Source organism: Arachis ipaensis, chromosome B3, assembly GCF_059453495.1.
Source record: "Arachis ipaensis isolate K30076 ecotype BB chromosome B3, ASM5945349v1, whole genome shotgun sequence".
NCBI classification, from domain to species: Eukaryota; Viridiplantae; Streptophyta; class Magnoliopsida; order Fabales; family Fabaceae; genus Arachis; species Arachis ipaensis.
The window spans coordinates 83,127,323-83,136,990 of NC_142438.1; the positions used below are offsets into that span (position 1 = coordinate 83,127,323).

At 35.4% G+C, this 9,668-nt stretch overlaps 1 non-coding gene across 1 annotated transcript; it reads left to right on the forward strand.

Annotated features, from left to right (window-relative positions):
• Window positions 1-737: 737 nt before the first annotated feature.
• On the forward strand, window positions 738-845 carry LOC148571361 (small nucleolar RNA R71). Its single transcript, XR_015907858.1, has one exon. It is a non-coding gene; the product is annotated as a small nucleolar RNA R71 (small nucleolar RNA).
• Window positions 846-9,668: the final 8,823 nt, after the last annotated feature.

Genomic DNA, 9,668 nt, shown 5'->3' on the forward strand with positions numbered 1-9,668 from the left:
TCAGGATCAGCTTCTGTATTGCTTGGGAGAGTACTGGGAGGGAATTCAGTAATCCTCTTACTCAGCTGACCCACTTGTGCCTTTAAATTTCTAATGGAGGACCTTGTTTCAATCATGAAACTTTGAGTGGTTTTAGTTAGATCAGAGATTATGGTTGCTAAGTCAGATTGGCTCTGCTTAGAATTCTTTGTCTGTTGCTGAGAAGATGATGGAAAAGGCTTGCTATTGCTAAACCTATTTCTTCTACTATTACTGTTGTTGAAGCCTTGTTGGGGCCTCTGTTGGTCCTTCCATGAGAGATTTGGATGATTTCTCCATGAAGGATTATAGGTATTTCCATAGGGTTTTCCTATGTAATTCACCTCTTACATTGCTGGGTTCTCAAGATCATAAGCTTCTTATTCGAATGAAGCTTCTTTGGTACTGCCTGTTGCTGCTTGCATGCCAGACAGACTCTGAGAGATCATATTGACTTGCTGAGTCAATATTTTGTTCTGAGCCAATATGGCATTCAGAGTATCAATCTCAAGAACTCCTTTTTTCTGATTTGTCCCTTTATTCACAGGGTTCCCTTCAGAAGTGTACATGAATTGGTTATTTGCAACCATCTCAATGAGTTCCTGAGCTTCTGCAGGCGTCTTCTTCAGATGAAGAGATCCTCCAGCAGAGCTGTCCAATGACATCTTGGACAGTTTAGACAGACTATCATAGAAGATACCTATGATGCTCCATTCAGAAAGCATGTCAGAAAGACACCTTCTGATCAATTCCTTGTATCTTTCCCAAGCTTCATAGAGGGATTCACCTTCCTTCTGTCTGAAGGTCTAGACCTTCACTCTTAGCTTACTCAATTTTTGAGGTGGAAAGAATTTGGCCAGAAAAGTACTGACCAGCTTTTCCCAAGAGTTCAGGCATTCCTTAGGTTGTGAATCCAACCATATCCTAGCTCTGTCTCTTACAGCAAAAGGGAAGATCATAAGTCTGTAGACCTCAAGGTCAACCCCATTGGTCTTGACAATGTCACAGATTTGCAAGAATTTAGCTAAGAACTGATGAGGATCTTCCAATGGAAGTCCATAAAACTTGCAATTCTGTTGCATTAGAGAAACTAATTGAGGCTTCAGCTCAAAGTTGTTTGCTCCAATGGTAGGGATAGAGATGCTTCTCCCATAGAAGTCGGGAGTAGGTGTAGCAAAGTCACCTAGCACTTTCCTTGCATTGTTGGCATTGTTGTTGTTTTCGGCTGCCATGGCTACTTCTTGTTTGAAAATTTCTGTTAGGTCCTCTCCAGAGAGTTGTGCTTTAGCTTCTCTTAGATTTCTCTTCAAGGTCCTTTCAGGTTCAGGATCAGCTTCAACAAGAATGCCTTTGTCCTTGCTCCTGCTCATATGAAAAAGAGGAGAAAAAAGTATGGAATCCTCTATGTCACAGTATAGAGATTCCTTGAGATGTCAGAGGAAAAGAAGAATAGAAGGAGGAGGTAGAAAGGAGAGAATTCGAACTTATAGAGAGAGGGAGTCCGAATTGTACTTTGAGGAAGAGTGCTAGTCCCTTAAATAGAAGAAGGTGAGAAGGGGGAAAAGAATTTTCGAAATTAAATTTTTAAAGATTTTGAAATAATTAAAAAAAATTTGAAAAAAATTGATTGATGATTTTCAAAATTTAAAATTGAGAAAGTAGTTAAGTCATTTTGAAAAAGATTTTAAAATCAGAAATAAAAAAAATATATGATTGAAAATTATTTTGAAAAAGATGTGATTGAGAAGATATAATTGAGAAGATATGATTGAAAATCAATTTAAAAGAAATTTTTAAAATTAAAGTTGATTACTTGACTAACAAGAAATTAAAAGACATGATTCTAGAATTTAAAATTTGATCCTTTCTTAATAGGCAAGTTACAACTTGAAAATCACTACAAGAAAAACACCCATTCAGGTACACTTGAAAAGTGTAGCCAAAAGTGAAAAAAAAATGATGCCTTAGGCTACGGCTACGCTTTTTGGGCTACGGCTACGCTTTTTGGAGTGATTCCTATTCGGCCGTTGCCTATTCTCAAAGGCTACGCTTTTCTGCACCAAGGGCTACGCTTTTGGCGTTTGAGAATAGGCTACGCTTTTCAAGTGATGCTGTCCAGGACCAAAGGCTACGCTTTTCAGCTTTTATTTTTCCAGAATAGGCAACGCTTTTCAACGCTACTGCATCACTTGTAAAGCGTAGCCACATTGTATACCATAACTACTTTTTATAAGCGTAGCCTTAGGTCCCTCTTTTTTTTTTGTATACTATAGCTACTGTATATAAGTGTAGCCTTAGGTCTCTTTTTTTTTGTATACTATAACTACTATATATAAGTGTAGCCTTAGGTCTTGTTTTTTTTTCTGTATATATAATAATTATTAATACAACATAATAGTTAATATGATTACATGTATAATAATTCTGCATTTTTATTTAAATGAGTTGAATATTACAAAATAAAAATAAATACATAATTATACTAAATAATTTCTCTAAATAACAAATTATCTGTAAACAATATATATTTACAATGATCCAAAAATACTAGAATAGAAGTTAATTTTGAATATTCATACATCTCACACTAAATTAAGCATAGCTTTATCAAAATAAGCATGAGATAACTTAGAATTTACTACTAATACTCTACGAAAAACTAAATTAAAATATTATATCTTACATAAATATCTTCTAATAAAAATTATTAGTCAACCATACATATATTCATTCCGAATACTACTCCATCTTAGCCAATAAACCACAATCATAAACAGATTAATCTTCATTATCATCCTCAATATTATCCTGCATAATTATATAGAAAAATAAATAAAAAAATATTTATAATGACATTTGTAATTATAAAAATAAAAAATTAAAATAATTATTTAACAAGGCAAAAATTCAGATATAAAATATAAATTAATTGTTCAGATATACTTAATTAGTTTTCAACATTGACACTTTCATGGGGTGTTTCGCCTTTAATTTCCCTAAGGACAAATGTAGATACAAGCTTTCCACTAAACACACCTAGAATATGTACTTATATTCTACCCTTAATTGGCTTAGAAATAAGCCAAATTCAAAATGTTAAAGTCATTCCTAACTTTTTATTATTAGTGCTCAATCCACATATGATAGATCATGAGAAAGTAAAATAAATAAATTACTAGTGTTAGTTCTTTTTCATTGAAAAAAATGGGTAGTGTGACTTGCTTTCCTCAGAGACAATGGCCAACACGAGTTACTTACTGTGACAGTGTACTTGCTTCCCTCGGAAGAAGTTTTATTTGTGCTCGCATCTGGTTCTCTTTCTTGCTCGGATCGACTCTGCAGCAAAAGCATATGAACAAAGGAATTGAATGTTGCAATCAACATATCTTACCAACAACAAAAAATAATGATAACTGATAAGCATTCGAAAATAGTGTGCACTATGTCTCATGAAAAGTTAAAAATCAGATTAGATAGAATTGGGCTTAGCTCAATTGTAGTTGTTCCCATTTAAAGATAATCAAAATCAGCAGAATATTTTCATAACAATAATGCACATGATTGACAATTGATAAATTTAAGTTCATCTGTTCCTAGAAAAATATAACCTCTAGAATTATAAACATAACAATATCAATAATATTAAGTTATTCTTCTTCCTATCTAATTTACAACAGAACAGAGCATGCGCAATACTTTATTCAACTGAACTATACATGTGGCATTGCAGCAGCAACAATTGATGCAACTCATGGTAAAAAAAATATATTAATTCTCAGATCAAAATGTCCAAAGAGACTACCATAATGATGCAAATCCTTACTATAAGCATATTCTACCAATGGTTATAAAAACAGACCTTGATTGAGTGGAAGATCCCATCAGTATCGGCAAGAAGCACACCAACATCAGAAGCCTGGTCTTGTATGCAAAAGGGGTGACTAAAGGCAGGAGAGAACAATAATGAAACCAATATCACATTGCCAATGAGACATGCATCCAATATTTAGAAATAACAGAAGAAACTTTTGGCATATTAGGATAACATTTAGAAATTTGCGCTTTTTAAAATAGATGGTAAAGCAAATTTTCAAAATAGGATCACATATAGTAAAAAAATTGATCCCTCATACAACAACGTGAACACAAATTATAGTGTAAGATTAACTTGAGCTGGGAAAAAGTTGGAAAAGAGAGTTTGCATCAAAATTTAACAACGACTTAGCATAGATGGGAGAACCACCTTTAGTTCTTTATTGTGCTTTGAGCTGTCAAAACCTCGGCTTTGAACTGGAACCTCCTCAAATTCTTCGGTCAACTGAAACAATGAAATATCTTATATATGTTTTCTTGTTCTAAAAGCCTATACAACCAGATTTGCAAAAAGGACAGAGTGACATGGAAAGAAGTAAAAAAATAGAAGACTGTTACTCTTAATATCGATACCATAGTATTAGACTCTCGGAATTACTCACCCCTGTTCCCTTGCTGAGATAAAGGCCACCACCACGAACAAGAAGCCACAGACCACCATCAGCTCTCCATCCCATGTTCTGGATTCTTTTGGCAACTGCTCTATTATGTGGTTGCCAGAATGGCTGAAAATCAGAGAAAAATAACCATTAACATCACAAAAATGCCACAGTATGGTAGCAGGCAAGTAGAAGTGAAAGAACAATGTCATCACAAAGTAAAAAGGCCCCAAAGTTTGATTTAGTTGCTTTATTAGTTCACTGAGGAATTTTCTTCACTCTTGCACACCAAGAGCCTGGCTGTTCTCAAGAAACAGGTAGGTAAATGAGCATTAGAATTTGGAATCGGTAGCAACAAGTCTTATGAATGAATATGAGATTTGATATTATAATTTTTAATTATAGTTGATAAGAAGAAAGATGGTTAAAAGTGCCAAAGAAAGCATAAAGCAGCAAGCCAGCAAATCAGAAATCTATGAGAATCTGCAGGCTGTGTTTCTAGAAATGGATAGCACTCAAGATATAAGCATAAGCCTTCAAACCTTGTCCCACTTGAAGAATAGCTAAGTTCATATTATTCATCTTGAATTATGATTTTTCACAGAACCATTCAGTAGCCAAAGAACTAGCTGAATTAAATAAATCATAAACTCACCCAGATTTATGAACTTGAAAAAAATAAATCAAATTAGACACAATAAATAAATTAATAACAGTAACAAGCACACACAAACCCAGAATCAGTCTTATTCCTTTTTGTATGAATTAAGAGTCAAATCAATCAACAACACTAAGCAGCAAAATGTGCACTCATACAAAGGTTTTGGTCATTTTGTTACTTTGCCAGAACCAATGGCAGCAGCAATAACTGGAAATCTCACAAACCAGTCGCGGCTATCGTCGGCAAAAATCTCGCAGCAGAAACAAAAAATGGTAATAACAACAAGGTGGTCTACAAGACTTGCAAGCGAAATGACGAAAACATTGACATACAATCCACTTTGGTTACATATAATGCACACAAACAGTCATATATACAACAGGCTTAGTTGGACCAAATAAATAAAAAATAGAAGAATATATTGCCAATATCTGACCTGCGATAGTATCGCGCAGAAAGTCAAAATTCCTCTACTAAGAGTAAGAAACCAAATTTAGAAACAAATTGATTCAGTAATGTATGAATCGCAAAAACTACTCATGCTAAATTTCATAGAACTACAGAACATTGAGAACAAAATTGGAAATGAAACAAATTAAACATGGGATGGATGACATGATATACAAACCATATTGAAGGAGCTGAGTATTCTATCTTACCTTTGATTGGTTGGACCTCTCAAGCTGTAGGAAGGCCATGCAAGCCAAAACTAACAATGCAATAAAAATCCCCTTCATGCTGTGATTATTGAAAGGTATCAAGAAAAATTGAACACTTGTTTACAATCTAGTTAAATCTAAAGAGACAAGCAAAATTGGATGAACAGATCTTGAAAAAATTAATCAAAAAACCCAACAAAAGAAAAATAAATCAAGATAGTAAAGAAAGCATAGTGGATTGGCAAAGTTAGCAAAAGCAAATGCAGATCATTAGATCAGTGTAATACATGAAAATTCTGAGAAATTTACTTGAAGGAGATGAATAAGCACTTAAAAATATGTTCCTTTTGCTTCACTCAAATTTTAACTCCAGTTGGCACAGTCTCAGAGAAAGACCAAACTTTGAAATGCTGAATTCAATGATAGGAATATTTAGGAACATGAAGCTCAACTCAAAACACATGGAATTAGTTAACAGATAGAGTGAAGAGGAGGTACCTGTCACGGATTTGAACTTGTTCCATCATGGACGCCATTCTTTGCTGATAAGCTTCCGGAAGTGATTCCAAACCAGCTAACATGCTCCTATCCATGATTCAATTCAATTTAACTCAACCTAGTGTTCTTCATTCACATTAATCATATATGATTTGTTAAACACGATTTTACAATGAAATAATATGTTGAACTGATTATGGCGAGATATATGATCTGGTATTAATCAACCCAATTAATTAGCAGATGGATCAAAATCGAATTGAGAAAACTAATCCAAATAGAAACCGGAACCTGAAGAAGAGATCTGGGGAGATTGCAGCAGAACTTTTCAAAGGAGATAATTTCATCCGCACCTTTGGAATCGAAAATGGCACCGATGAAAGGCCTGCAGAGACATCGAAATTGAAATTGAAATGAGAATGAAATGAAAGTTGGAGAGAGAGAGAGGTTGGGAGTATGAACAGGAAGTAATCGTAGAAGCCGAAAGTGAGGACAGGAGAATGGCAAGCCCTAGCAGCGGCGGCGGCTTCAATTGACCCGAGGAGCAGCGACAGTGCACGGCAGAACAGCCTCCTTCTCTCTCGCGTCGCGTCTTCGTCCTCTCTCTCCATCTCGTCTGTGAATCGTCTTTCTCTCTCTCTCCTCCGGACTCCCTCCTCCACGACGGCGATGGCGGCGGCTATAGCGGCGTTGCGGCAGTGTCCCCTTCTTACTCTCTGTTCTCTCGCTTGTGCTCTCATCTCTGTCTTCCTCCTCTCCTCCCTCTGGTTCACTCATTCTCTCGGATCTGGGTGTGTGTGTGAAAGGAAAGGCTGCGTGCATTTGAACAATTAATTGGAAGGGGAGTTAGGGTTTTGAACAATTAATTGGCAGGGTTACGAGGGTTTACGAAGTAGGTGCAGGGAGGCAGGGTTACGAGGATGAATGAAGGTGCGTTCTTTGGAGAGAATGACGAAAAGTTTACTAAGTGTATGTGACTTTGCTCTCAGGGAAAAGAGGGAAAAAATTTACTAAGTGTCAAATTTTTTGCTCTAGACACATTAGGCATCACTTTTAAAATGCACCCAAAACTTAATAAATAGGCTACTCTCTAAAAGCGTCCCCTTTGATACAAAAAGTGAACCTATAGATATCAACCTACGGCTATGCTTTATAAGTAATTTCTAAAATACCTAAGGCTACACTTTTTAAATGATGCCACAATTGTGTATTCTTTTCTCATATAAAAAGGCAACACGGAGAAAAGCGTAGCCTATTCTATGAATAGGCTACGCTTTTCAAATGTAGCTTAAAAAAAGTGTGGCTGAATGGGTATTTTTCTTGTAGTGAATTTTGAATTAAATCTTTAATTGTAGCAAGGATTTTTGAAAATACTGAAAAAAAATGGAAAGCATTTGATTTTGAAAAGATATGATTGAAAAGATATGATCTGAAAAAGATTTGATTTTGAAAAATTATGAAAATTTGAAAAAGATTTGAATTTAAAACAAAATCTTCCCTCTTGTGCCATCCTGGCGTTAAACGCCCAGAATGGTATCCATTCTGGCGTTTAATGCCCAAAATACTACCCTTTTGGGCGTTTAACGCACAGCCAGGTACCTTGGCTGGCGTTTAAATGCCAGTTTTCCTTCCTCACTGGGCGTTTTGAACGCCCAGCTTTTTCTGTGTAATTCCTCTGTTGCATGTTCTGAATCTTCAATTCTCTGTATTATTGACTTGAAAAGACATAATTTTGAAAATTTTTTTTGAATTTTTAATGATGAGAAACAATAAAATTAAACTAATCATGGAAAATCAAGTTCAAAACAAATAATGCATGCAAGACACCAAACTTATAAATTTTCATATTAGAGACACTAACAAATTGAGAATGCATATGAAAAACAACAAAACACACAAGGCAAGAGAATTTAAAGATCAGAGCAAGGAAATCATCAAGAATAACTTGAAGATTAATGAAGAACATAATGCATATATTCGAAAATTGCAAGAAGTTAAATAAAACATGCAGGACACCAAACTTAAAGATTGACACTGGACTCAAACAGGAAATATATATTATTTTTGGTTTTATGATTTTATAAATTTTTTTTGTAATTTTTCAAAAATTATTTGGAAAAGAAAATAAAGATTTCAAAATTCTTAATAAGAATTCCAGGAATCATACAATGTTAGTCTAAAGCTTCAGTCTAAAAAGATTAGACATGGCTAGCCAAGCTTCAGCAGGACATTACATACAACAGCCAAATTGATGAGAATCAATCAGCTTTTTTGATGATAAAAACACCATCTGAAACTCTAGAATTCATTCTTAAAAATTCTGAAGAATAAAAATAAAATAAAGTTACCTAATCTAAGCAACAAGATGAACCGTCAGTTGTCCAAACTCGAACAATCCCCGGCAACGGCGACAAAAACTTGGTGCACGAAATTGTGATCATCAATGGCGCCAACAACTTGGTACGCACAATTGTAATCTATACTCTTTCTCACAATTCCGTACAACTAACCAGCAAGTGCACTGGGTCGTCCAAGTAATAAACCTTACGTGAGTAAGGGTCGATCCCACGGAGATTGTCGGCTTGAATCAAGCTTTGGTCATCTTGTAAATCTCAGTCAGGCGGATTCAAATGGTTATGAAGAATTGATAATTAAAAGATGAATAAAATATAAAATAAGATAGAGATACCTATGTAATTTATTGGTGAGAATTTCAGATAAGCGTGTGAAGATGCTTTGTTCCTCCTGAACTTCTGCTTTCCTATTGTCTTCATCCAGTCATTCATACTCCTTTCCATGGCAAGCTGTATGTTGGGTTTCACCGTTATCAATGGCTACCTCCCGTGCTCTCAGTGAAAATGGTCCAACTGCGCTGTCACCGCACGGCTAATCATCTGTCGGTTCTCAATCATGTTGGAATAGGATCCATTGATCTTTTTGCGTCTATCACTACGCCCAACACTCGCGAGTTTGAAGCTCGTCACAGTCATCCCTTTCCAGATCCTACTTGGAATACCACAGACAAGGTTTAGACTTTCTGGATCTCAAGAATGGCCACCAATAATTCTAGCCTATACCACGAAGGTTTTAATCTTAGATTAGAAACCCAAGAGATACACATTCAAGCTTGTTTGCATGTAGAACGGAAGTGGTTGTCAGGCACGCGTTCATAGGTTAGAATAGTGATGAGTGTCACACAATCATCACATTCATCATGTTCTTGTGTGCGAATGAATATCTTAGAGAAGAAATAGGCATGAGTTGAATAGAAAAACAATAGTACTTTGCATTAATTCATGAAGAACAGTAGAGTTCCACACCTTAATATATGGTGTGTAGAAATTCCACCGTTGAAAACAC